This window comes from Gossypium hirsutum, chromosome D04 (genome assembly GCF_007990345.1).
Source record: "Gossypium hirsutum isolate 1008001.06 chromosome D04, Gossypium_hirsutum_v2.1, whole genome shotgun sequence".
Lineage (NCBI taxonomy): Eukaryota > Viridiplantae > Streptophyta > Magnoliopsida > Malvales > Malvaceae > Gossypium > Gossypium hirsutum.
Genome location: NC_053440.1, coordinates 14,263,786 through 14,277,833, shown reverse-complemented (window position 1 = coordinate 14,277,833; position 14,048 = coordinate 14,263,786).

Genomic DNA, 14,048 nt, shown 5'->3' with positions numbered 1-14,048 from the left:
ATCTGAAGTCACCAACTCCTCAGCAACTAAATTAGTGAAGCATGGCAATTTCCAGTCACCTTAATTCGAAGGCTCCAAATCACCTAAATTCAACTCTATTATTGGAACAAAACAACTTTTGGTGACCTTAAATAGCGACTCACTCAACTTGAAACTAAAATATGATAATTCAAGGATAATTCAAACACTGTCATCCATAGTAAAATAGATAAGCAAATAAAGGATGAGTTGATTAAACTCAAGAGCAATTACAAATCCATTATGCGTAGAAAGCCAGAACCGAATAGATACTACATGGTGATTGAAATATGAAATTCTTCTATATGCTTATAGCATGGCACCAATCAACCAATCGGATTCTAGGTTTATAAGATGAACAAAGGCAATGGATTAAGGACAATGATACGCTCCACAGGATGATAGGTTAGTATTTTACCAGCTAGGGGTGAGTGTTCGATCGAATCGAATCAAGTCAAATGGAAAATTTTCAAGTTAATCGAGTTTTTGAATCCTATTTTACCATTCTAACTCGATTTAAATTTTTTTAAATCGAGTTGAGTGAGATGGAATTTGAATCGAATCAAATAGAATTTATTTGTTAAAGTTAAATTAAAAAAATGACTTTGGTGTTGTTTATTTTTATTTACTTTTTAAAAAAAATATTTTTCTTTAAAGTTTTTAAACATGTTCATACAATGAAAATTTTAAGTAAACAAGTGAACAAATAAAAGCAACATAACATCAATCCAAGTAAACAATATGAGTCCAAGTAAAAAACAACAACACAACAAGATTATAATAAAAAAAAAACATAAGCAAAAGTCCAAGTAAACAACAACAACAACAACACAACAAGATTATAATAAAAAAAACATAAACAAAAGTCCAAAATACAGCAGAAACCTACACTAGTCCAAACAACAAAACATTTACCTTCAAACAATTGAACTGAAAAGATTTTTCGAAGAACTATTTTATTGAACTGAAAAGATTTGTCGAAGAACTACATCTACCTTCAAAAAATTGAATTGTCTCGGAATTAGAAGAATGCTCATTGAATAAGCAAAGTAATTCTTTATCAATCATTTTCATAATGTCATTAGCAACATTAGGAAAAAGCAAGTTGAACTTAAAGTCCAAAAAGCTCATTTTACATCGCGGATCAAAGATAACCACCAAGTAAACTAGCATGTTGATCTTGTTTCCTTCACCCCAATACTTATTATACTTATCTCCATTTTGGTAGCCATAGAAATTATGTCTAAATCTCCACAATCTTGCCACCCATCAAAAAGACAATGCACATTCATCAGTACTTCAAAAAGTGAATGAGAGGTAACATGCAAAGATCCAGACACATTTAGTGTAAGATGATAAAAAGGCTCTAACACTTTTATAACTCTTCGAACAATTTCCCAAATCATCAAATGTAGGAACCCCATCTACAGCAGCGAGGTCAAGAAAAAAGTTATGATCATAACGTACATATGATTCAAATGTAAGCTCATATTTTTCTGCTACTTTTAACATTATATATGTTGAGTTCCATCTAGTAGGCACATCTAAATACAATTGATTCTTACTATCTATCATTTCTTCTTCTTTTTTCGTTGGTTGAATTTTGTCAACCTTGATAGTTCGATCCACTAATAGAAGCATCCTAAACATCATATTGCATAATATGATTAAGAATGTGTACAACACATCTCATAAACATAAATTTCCCATTTGCAACAGAAGCATTCCAATGATTCAATTTCTTTCTCAGATATTCAATGGCAACACTATTTGTGGATACATTATCAATCGTAATAGTGAAGAACCTCTCAATCCCCAATCTCAAAGACATTTTTCAAGGGCTTGACCTATGCTTTCACCTCTATGAGCAGATATTGGGAAAAAATTTATTATCCTTTTTTGCAACCTCCACTCATCATCTACCCAATGTGTCGTTAAAACTATGTAAGATATTCTCTGCAATTAAGTCTAAGTGTCTATTGCCAAACAAACTCTATTTATATCTTTTGCAAAATAATTCTTCATTACACTTTTCATGGATTTAAATAAATCAAGACAATCTATAACCTCTCCAACCCGGCCTAGACATTATAGTCGAATAATGAAGACCATATTAGCCAACAGTGTGACTAAATGACCCTATCATTCTTTGAAAATCCTTATTTACTCTCTTTTAAGAAAAACCGCAATTTACACTCGTTATTTTGGAAAACATACATTAATTAAGTCAACCATCCTTAAGCATTTTAGTAACGATATCATGGTTTTAGAAAACACATTACTCATCGTTTCACTCAACAAAACCTTATTACATTTTATTATAGTGGAAAACTCAGTTTATGAAAGCTTTAATGTTAAGCCACGTATCATGCATTGTCCAATTTTAGAATGTGCATTAAAACCAAATTAACGTGTCGAGTATGCATGCATGAAAATCCCAAATCAAAGTAAAACCCAAACCACAGTACAAATAAATTTTACAATCCAAAAACAAAATGAATTTAAATAATACTTAAGCAGAATAAATAATTGGTTCGGGTCCCATCGTATGTCCGCGTGTCGAGTTTGATCCTAGTCTCAAGCATTACCTGAGATGTTTGAAACTATAGGGTAAGCTAAGCTAGCTCAATGTGAGTTGAAAAAATAAAAACATTCAATTATTCATACAAATAGCAATCAATAATTTAATGCAACATAAAACATCTCATGAAACATTATCATTCAAATGTGTCATGGACATAATACAATGCAAAATGATTTCCTACCCAATCATCCACTACACACAACGAGTTCCCCAGAACCTGTCTACCGAACTACAAACATTGCGAGCTGAGCTCAATGTGGTTAAACCACCATTATAAATAATGTAGTTATACTACCACTCATTATGCGATATAATCGTCATTCTCCTCATTACTTATAGTGTGGTGAACTGAAAACTTTAATGCAGTCTTAACCTGCCACCTTTACTCCACGAAACTCCTCCATCATCCACAATCCCACCCCATGCACATGCATTATGTCATACAAGATACAAAAAAGATCATGTTTTCATTATAATCACATTTCAATGGCATGAATTACACGTCTTCATTATCATTCATTTTCATACAATGGTGACACTTATCAAGCATTCCATTACATAATCAATTTGATGAAATTCTAACGTGCCTCAGTTTCATAACCATTTCATAAACAATTTTTTCCAATGCATGTATAGTAGACTATCATTCAGTACATTTAATGTCAATTCATTAAATCATACAATTCAAGCATTCACTCATTTCTTTAATATTGTAGTATACATCAAACATACAACAAGCAATCATTACATATTCAAATCATCCATGTCACTTCATACTAAAACCAGCCATACGATTAATCAGTCAACCATACTAATTAGGAAGCATGTTGTTTAGCTAGGGCTTGAAACATACCTAATTCGACCACCTTAAAATCACTTAATTAGCCTTTTTAATAAGTTTGACCAGCTTAATAGCCTTTTTACAAATTAGGAAGGATGGCAAGCAAAAAGGAGCTTGGAGGGCTCCACAGTGGAGGAATAAGGGAGAAAATTGAAAGAATGAGAAAAGAGAAGAGAAAGGAGCAGCTAGGGTTGGAAAAAGAATGACTAAAGGCTGAAAAATAAATAAAAAAGTGATATTCATACCTAGGTTAATAAGGATGGGTGGCACAAAAGTAAGGGGAAGGAGAAAATTTAGCAAAATTAAGTTATTTTGCAAGGGAATGGAATCAAACTCAAGTCCTTGAGTTATTTACACTATCTCCTTATATTTTTTTACCACTAAACCAATGGCTAATTTTTTATACAATTTTACATACTTCAAACCAAAATTTTAGGATGTTACACAATCTCTTCTAATTTTCCAACGAAATTGAAGACTAAACCGTGGGCATGCTATAGAAAGAAAGTATTTGAAACCCTATCCCTTTACAATTTTAAAAGGCATTTCATCCACAATTATCATACGAACCAATGCCTTTTTAACAACATTTTTATCAAACACCCAAGTTGATAAATCCGTTGTTAATTTTATTAATTTTAGTTTAAGTTATCTTTCACTTTCCTAATAATTTGTGAGTTAAAAGACACATGTATCATTAAGTTACAATCAATGGTGGTCCTATTATTGCCCATTTTCTTACGCCAAAAAAAAAATCCCTTATGTTGTAGTTAATTAATATGAATCATTTGACATACCACTCAGGCAATTAAAAAATTCCTCTTTGTTGTAGTTAACAAATCACATATTGCCTATTTTCTCACCATCTTTTTTTCTTTTCAGGAAAAATTACAATCTTCTTTTTCCTCTATTTTTTCTTCTTTAATTTCTCAAATTTATTTTACTTTGATTTTCACTATCCTTTTTTCAACCGAAATAAGAAGAAGCTACCTCTTGTTTTTATTTTTCTTGAATCCCATTCTCCTTTGTTTTCTTTTATTTTCCCTAAGAAAAAAACTGGTTCTTAATTTTGTTATGGCGATTTGACCCAAATACTTTGTTATGGCAATGAGTTTTAATCATAATCATATTAAACTGTCATTTTTGTTTTATTGATGAAAGAAGAAAGAAGAATAAAAAATAAAGGTGGTATAAGCCAAATTGAATAGCCAAAAGCTTTGAGTTTTCATGTTTTTTTGTCTTCTTAATTCACCTGCTTTTTGCATATAATAAAATTATGAGTTGTTAGCTTATTATCTTCCACATTTGGCTGATTTTTAAATTGAATTTAGCAAAATTTTATTAGTAAGTTATATGAAATTTTGAGACAAAAGAATATATATATATTTCTCACCCCAAGCAGTAGTTATATTTTTATATATATTGTTCAGTGTTTCGGGACAAACCTGGGAGATGCAGAAAAGGCAAGGTTAAGACAGAAGAGAATGGAACAGCACCGACTAGAAAGAACGCCAGTTTTGGAGCAATCGAAGATTATGACGAATTTGCTTAACCTAAAAAAGCTCGATGAACTAATGATGATGAAGAATGGATGTAGGGATTTTGATTTGGGGGATTTAAATGAACTGATGGAGAAGATGATGAGAATAGAGGGTTTAATCTAGGGATTTTTTAAGAAGAATAATGGATTTGGGGTTTAATTTAAGGTTTTTAAAAAAAATAGATTGGGGGTTTAAATTAAATAGATGAATGACAGATCCTAGAGGGTTTGATTTGGGGGAAATTAGGAAAATGGATTAGTGGGGCAAACAAGCTTTGGGGGGAAATGAGGTAAAGTAAAAGCCTAAAAGCGTTTGGGCTTGGGGAATATAAATTTAAAATTTAAAATAATATAATTTATATTTGAATTATTTGAGTTATTTGAATTCAAAAATTTAACTTGAACCGAACTCGAAATTCGAGAAAAAATTGAGTTGATTCGAATAATTCAAATTTTAAATTTTTTTCGATTTTTTCGAGTCGAATTAAATTTTGCTCACCCCTATTACCAGCATCTATAATCAACCATTAGGACTACCCCTAGAGTAGCTGCAAAACTTTCTTCGTACACTCCCAAACCCCACCGTTTCCCCAACACTTCAAGAACATCTAAACGCCCCATTCACGGTAGAGAAAATTAAAAGGGCCACCTTCCAAATTCATCCCTCTAAAGTACTTGGACCTGATGGTAAACCGGGGTTTTTCTACCAACAATACTAGGACATACTGGGACAACTAACTACTTAAGCATGTATAGACTTCCTAACTCTGGTTTTCTACTCAAAGAATTTAACAAAACGTTCACTGCACTAATGCTCGAAGGGGCACATTATAAGTAATTGTGTGATATTCGACCAATAAGTTTCTACAATGTGATATATAAGATCTATTCGAAGGTACTCGTCAACCATCTTAAACAAGTAATGGAAAAAATAACCTCCCCATACCAAAATGCCTTCATCCAGGACTATAACATTATGGGCAACATTCTCCTAGGTAGTGAACTAATATACTAAGGAAAGGGCACCTTAGTAGCCTTCAAAATATATATGTGCAAAGCTTGTGATCGCGTTAGATGGAATTTTCTCCTAAGAATTATGAAGCATATGGGATTCAATACGCATTAGTGATAACTGATTTGTTAGTGTATCAGTACAATTTCTTACCAAGTCTTGGTTAATGAGCAACCAACGGTTCTCCTACAACCAAAGAGATGAGTACGACAGGGAGACTCGTTATCGCCATACAACTTACTACTTTGTCAAAATATGTTATCATCAATGCTTGTACACACTGACTACACTTTCAAAGTCCATGACATCCAACTTTTTCTTCTAGGTCTTGATCCAATCAGTACGATTGCTAAAAGAAACTCTCAAGACCTATTGCCACGTTTTCGGTCTCTCAATCAACCAAGCTAAATAAAAAATATTTTTTAGAAAAGTAGGGAAACTTAACCTTAGAAGGTGGACAACTAATATCCTCAATGTACATTGCATGGATTACCTGGGAAGATGCCTTAGTTTCAAACTGCGCACCTCAACAACATGCACTTATTCCTTAAAAACACGGTAGAGCAAATACAACAAAAACTTACAAATTGGAAATCCAAACTCCTATCACCTGGTGTTAAACTCATCTTGATATAATTTATGTTGGCGGCCATACCAATATACACATTATTCTATGCTAAGGCGCCTAAATCCATCTCAGAAAAGATTGGCTGGATTATCTGTGATTTCTGGTAGAATCAAGAAGATGGCATATGCAATATCCAAACGTGCAACTGGAAAAAACTTTGTTAGCCTAAAAAAATAATTAGGACTAGGCATTCTATAAGTAGAGTTGTTGAATGACTACGTACTAAGAAAACAAGCATGGAAAATCCTTACACAACCCCACTGTTGGAACAATGAACAAAGATAAAGAAAGCAAAACAGATTCTTGAGCTCTAAGGCTCGAGACTTGCAGTGCAAACAATGACAGAATCAAGCACTTAAGAGCCAAAAATGAAACTAAGAATGAGAGAGTATTAGATGATAAACGTTTGAATGAATTTTCATTAATTTGAACAATGGCATAGAGCCAATACAAATACCGACATGAGCTGGTTAGTACAAGCAAAATCATCACCTAAACACTACCTAACTCCACTAATAACATTGTAACTTACAAAACATGACTTGCACACATATGTAAGCTAATTTATCAGCTTATCAGCACCTAATCATCAAGTACAACTTGGTTTTATTTCAACTAAGTTAGAAAACACCAATTTGAAAGTACCAAAAAAAATAAAATAACAGCTTGATCTTCAACTGTAACTGCATGGCTCGGGCTGTTTTTGTTGCAACATGGCAACATGCTGGCCAGCTTTAACACTCCTCCTTGGCTTGCATGCTGCAAACTCCCAATCTCATTCTCAAATACTCGAACCTTGATACACTAAGGGGGCTTTGTTAGGATATCAACTAGTTGATCCTCAGAACTGCAATGAATTAGTTTCACCTCATTAGCTTGTTCCATTTCCCTAGCAAAATGAAACTTAATCTTGAAGTGCTTTATTCTTCCATGGAACACTGGATTCTTTGCAATTGCAACAGCAGACTGGTTGTCATAGTTGATCTCTGTTGCTTCTCTTTGGTACAGGTTCAAGTTAGCCATGATCTTCCTTAGCCAAATGGCTTGGTTAACAGCATTAGCAGCTACTACATACTCTGCCTTAGTTGTTGCTTGAGCAACTACTGTTTGCTTCTTTGAACTCCAACAAAAAATGGCTGAACTAAGGGTAAACAAATACCCTGAGGTGATTTTCATGTCATCTATGGATCCAGCCCAGTCACTATTAGCATATCCAAGTAACTTTATGCTTTTAGCCTTGGTGAACATCATTCCAAAGCTCAGTGTACCTTTGATGTACCTGAGAACTCTTTTAGCAGCTTGGAAGTGGTTCTCATTGTAGCAATGCATGAATCTAGATAGCAGACTTACAACATACATAATGTCTGGTCTGGTGGCAGTCAAATAGAGCAGGCATCCAATCAAGCTTCTATAGGTTGATTCACACACCTTCTCAAAATCACCTTAGCTTGACAGCTTCTCTTCAACAACAACTGGAGTACTTGTTGTCTTGTAGTTCAGCATGGAGAATTTGTTCAGTATCTTCAAACCAAATGCCTTCTGACTTAGGAAGATCCCAGATTGAGTTTGAGACACTTCCATGCCAAGGAAGTAGCACATTTGTCCTAAATCAGACATCTCAAAGTTTTTCTCCATTTTAGTTTTGAAATCAACCAACAATTCATGACTTTCACCTGTCACAAGCAGGTCATCAATATACAGGGACACTACAAGTTGTGTTTCAATACCTTTCTTCTTCACATACAAGGTAGGCTCACTGATGCTTCTCTTGAACCTTAAACTAGCTAGGTAGCTATCGATTCTATCATACTAGGCTCTTGGTGCCTATTTTAAGCCATACAAGGCTTTTTCAGTTTTTACACCTTGTTTTCTTCACCAACAACTTTGAAACCTTTAGGTTGCTCAATATAGATCTCTTCTTCAAGGAAACCATTGAGAAAAGCTGACTTTACATTGAGCTGATGTATTTTCCACTGCTTTTGTGTAGCCAAAGCAACCAGCAGCCTGATTGTGTCTAGCCTAGCTACTGGTGCAAATGTTTCAAAGTAGTCAATGCCATACTTTTGACTGAATCCCTTCACTACCAGCCTTACTTTCAGCTTGTTTAGAGTTCCATCAGCATTGTGCCTGGCTCGAAACACCCATTTTACTCCAATAACCTTCCTATTGACTGGTCTATCAACTAGCTCCCAAGTTTGGTTCTTGTGAATCATGCTCATCTCATCGAGCATAGCCTATTTCCATCCTTGTTGAGCTTCATCTTCTTCAAAACAACTTGGTTCAATTGCAGCCACTTCAGCTCTTTCATAGATTTCACTCAAAGGTCTAGTTCCCTTGATTGGTTCATGATCAATGTCTATTTCAGGACCATTTTGATCAGCTTCAGTGTGATCAGTCAGTAGGTCTTCAGTAGTAGTCTCTGGTTCATTTTTATCCCAGTCTCATCCTGCCTTCTCATCAAACACATCTATGTTTACAAAGACTTTGTTTGTTGAAAGATCTAGGATTCTGTAACTTTTCTTTACATTGTTGTAGCCTACCAGGATACCAGGTTCTGCTTCTAAACTAGCTTATCCCTTTTAACTACTGGAACATGTGCATAGCAAATGCAGCCAAAGATCCTTAGATGGGCCAATGATGGTTTGAACCCAAACCAGGCTTCAAATGGAGTTTTATGGGGCAATGCCTTTGTTGGCAGTTTGTTTTGAAGATAAACAGCAGTGTTAACTGCCTCAGCCCACAAGGTTTTGGGCAGATTTCTCTCAAACAACAAACATTTGGCCATATCCATCAAGCTTATGTTCTTTCTTTCGCTAACACCATTCTATTGTGGTGTATAAATGTTGGTGAGTTGATCCTTAATGCCTTTTTCATCACAGAATCTCTGAAACATTGCAGAGGTGTATTCATTTCTATTATCTGACCTCAATGTTTTCAGCTTCCAACCTGTTTCTGTTTCTGCTACAGCTTTGACCTTCCAGAATACTGAGGCCACTTCTAATTTGTGCTTCAAGATGTAAATCCAGAAATACCTCGAGTAATCATCAATAAAAAGAATGAAATACCTGTTACCATTCAAGGATGGTGTTTTCATAGGGCCATACACATCAGAGTGAACCAACTGTAGCTTTTTTGAGGATCTCCAGTTCTTGTTCAAGGGAAATGGAAATCTAGCCTGCTTTCCTAACTGACATACTTCAAAAACATCCTCTTTCTCAACAGAATTTGTGAAGTTTTCAACCAAATCTTCTTTGGTTAGTTTGGCCAGTGAATTGTAGTTAACATGGCCTAACCTCTTGTGCCACAGCTTGAACTCATCAAGCACTATTGTGTAGGCACTATCTGAGCTCTTATTCCAGTCTACTACAAAGCTTTTATCAGCCATAGTTGCTGACATAAGCTTAGATCCACTTAGATCATTGATCAAGCATTCTTTGCCTTTGAACACAACTGAGTAGCCCTTTTCTAGTAACTGAGTTATACTTAGCAGGTTTCTGTCAATTTTAGGTACAAACAAGATATTTGAGACAAGTTTGTTACCTGTTGGAGTGTTAATCAGCACATCTCCTTTGCCTTCTGCCTTGACAAAGTGTCTATTTCCAACCTTCACCCTTGTTTTGAAGCTTCTGTCAATGCTCTTGAAGATTGCAGCATTGGGAGTCATATGGTTTGTGCAACCATTGTCTATCAGCCACTCTTTTGTGACTTTTCCATTTGCAGCTGAGCAAGACACTGCAAAGACTTGCTCTTCATGGTCACTGCCTTCTTCTGGCACTTGAGCTTCAGCTCTTGGCTTTGAGGTTGGTTTTGTCTCAGTTTGCCTTTGTTTCTGCAAAATTTCTCAGAATAGCCCATCTTTTTGCAGACTTTGCACTGCACATCAGGCCTAAACCAACAATTTTTAGTTGAATGTCCGAGTCTTCTACAGTGTGGGCAAGGTGGATGTCTTCTTCCTGCTCCATCTCTTCTTAGCTTGTCAAACCAAGGCTTTCTTCCTTTGTAGCCTGAAGAGCTCGAGCCAGGCCTACTTTTGGCTTGGAAAGCACCTTCTTGATACTCCTCTTGCCTCCTGGCTCTTCTTTACTCTTGTACATAAAAAGTATTGATCAGCTTAGGTAAAGAAATGCTTGTCAGGTCTCTTGAATCTTCAAGGGATGAGATCTTAGCTTCATATCTCTTAGGTAAAGTTGAGATAACCTTCTCTACAACTCTTGCTTCACTAAACTGGTTCCCAAGTTGTCTGATGTTGTTTACTATAGCCATGATTCTGTATGAATACTACTTTACTGTTTCTTCCTCCTTCATCTTTAAGTTTTTAAAATCCCTTCTCAAATTCAGTAGCTGCTACTGTCTTGTTCTTTTTGTACCTTGAAACTCCTCCTTCAGCTTATCCCAGGCCTGCTTTGGTGACTCACAAGCCATGATTCTTGTGAAACTCACATCAGACACACTATTTTGAATGCAAGACATAGCCTTATGTCTTTTAGTTCTTTCATCTATGTGTTGCCTGATCTGAGCCACTGTGGAATTGGCTCTCAGATGTGCTGGTTCAACATCCGAGTTAACAACTTCCCACAAGTCAAATGCCTGCAAGTAGGTCTTCACTTTCACTACCCAAATGTGGTAGCCTTCACCATTGAACACTAGTGGTGGTGCTGGTGAGAATCCAGATGAAGACATGGTTCCTTGACTTGAAGAATGACAGGTCCACTGAGAAATAGGCTCTGATACCAATTGTTGGAACAATGAACAAAGATAAAGGAAGCAAAATAGATTCTTGAGCTTTAAGGCTCGAGACTTACAGTGCAAACAATGACAAAATTAAGCACTTAAGAGCCAAAATAAAACTAAGAATGAGAGAGTATTAGATGATAAAATTTTGAATGAATTTTCATTAATTTGAACAATGGCATAGAGCCAATACAAATACCAGACATGAGCTGGTCAGTACAAGCAAAATTATCACCTAAACACTACCTAACTCCACTAATGACATTGTAACTTACAAAACATGACTTGCACACATAGGTAAGCTGATTTATCAGCTTATCAGCACCTAATCATCAAGTACAACTTGGTTTGATTTCAACTCAGTTACAAAACACCAATTTGAAAGTAACAAATAAAAATAAAAATAACAGCTTGATCTTTAGCTGCAACTGCATGGCTCGAGCTGTTTCTGTTACAACATGGCAGCATGCTGGCTAGCTTCAACACCCACACACTTCCCATTCAATATTATTGACTAAATATTGTTCTACTTCATACTTCTTAAAGGTCCAGGCACGACCAAATGACTCATTAGTATGGAAAAGCATCCTCAAAGGGCACGATATTTGCTTGCAGGGTCTTAACATTCAGATATGGGATGGTCATAATGTTTCAATAATTGACAACAGTTTAGCACTTCAACAACATCCAAATTAACTACTATTGGGGACCACAGCAAGGATGTCGTTGACTTTGCACGTGGACAATGGAACTTGAAAGCCATTAATGACCGCTTGGGTGATGTTAAGACTAGGGAGCTATGTACTAAAGGATTTTCCATCAATCTTAGGTACGACAAGTATGTGTAGAAATACAACTTCTCAAGTCACTTTTTAGTTTTTACTTAGTCGAACCCAATATCACCCTTGCAAAAATACACCCATAAATTGAAAGGTCTTTTGGAAAATCACCATCCCCCCAAGATTCTCATCTTCATATGGAAACTTTGCTTCAATGCCCTACCTTTCTGAGCAAAACTCTACACCTAGCACATTCACATCCCGCCAGCATACCCCATATGTGAGGAAGTGATAAAGAGTACAGATCACATTTGTAATAGCCCGAATTTGGGCCTAGTCGAAATAGTGGTTTCGGGACCACAAATGTAATATTTTGAAAATTTCTACAGTAAGATATTATCCTTGGTATAGTAAAATAAGGAAATAAAGTAAAAAAAAGGGAAATTTTGAGTTATGCCAACATTGAGAAGTATATTATGACATATTAATTCAATGAAGGATTAAATCGCAAAAGTGAGAAAATTATTATTGCCCAAGAGTAAATACTCAAAATTTAAGGGGTTAAAGTGTAAATATGAAAAAGTTGAAGGACCAAAGGTGTAAATATTTTAAGGGTGGAATGATCTAGAAACTAAGGAAAATGGATGAATTAGGACCAAATTGAATAAGGTAAGAATTATGAGGGACTAAATCATAATTTTACCAAATTAAGTGTGACTAAATGATGGAATTTTAAAAGATTGTGAAGGGCAAAATGGTCAATTAGAATAGAGAGAAATCTAGAAGGCAATGATGATGTTGGTGATATTTTAAATTAATTAATTAAATAAATATTAGTTTATTAATATTTTAATATGATTTTTAAATGATATTTTATTAATTTATTATTATTCTATTTAGTATATATATGAAAGAAAAGATGAGGAATTATCATCTTCTTCCCCATGCAACCAACGTATGAAGAGGAAAGAAAGAAAGAAACTTTTTTTCTTTACAATTTGGTCCTTTTATCAAAAATTCACCATTTTCACTTAGAAATCAAAAGAATTTCCATATCCATCAAGAGAGAAAGATAACAAGGAGACTATGGGGAGCTAGAATATCAAGTTAGATTCAATAAATAGAAGCTGGAGGAGAGAGAAAATCAAGTTAAAGATTGAAATCAATTGAGCAAGGTAAGAACATCAAGATTTCAATACATTTTTGAGTTTGATATTATTGAAAAGGTATGAAATTGATGTTAATGTAGAGTTTTATAATATAAGGTTTTATGTTCTTGGTATGTTAGTGAAGAGAAATAAGAGAAAGTGATGAGAAATAGTGTAGAGAAAGAAAATAAGAGTGTTATAAACTTAGTAATCAATATTTTGCACTAAAACAGTTTGGACAGCAGCAGTAGGTTGACTTTGAAAAATCACCAAAAATTGTGGGAATTGAATTAGAAGATTAATAAAATATTAAATTAAATCTTATTGAGTCTATTTTCTCATAAAAGAAACGGTGTAAGCAATAGAATTGTAAATCATGAGATATAATAAATTTTGTGAGACAATGTCAGAATGATTTCGGGTTCCCTTGTTCTGACTTTGGAAAATTATAAAAAATTTAATAAAAATAATTATGAGTTATAATTTATATGATTAGAATCCTTAATGAATCTATTTTTAAATGAAATAAACGGAAACATCATCCAAATTCTGTACAATCAGATAATTCATTTTTAATGAAGAGTGGTCGGAACTGTCAGACAGCAAAATAAGGGGAAATTTAAAGAATAAACTGTACTATTTGGCTGAACCAAAAATTATGAAAATTTTATGGCAAGAATATATGTGAGTCTAGTTTTAGGGAAAATTAACAGATCTTAATTTGGATTTCTGTAGCTCAAGATATAAATGATTTAGTGACTATGACT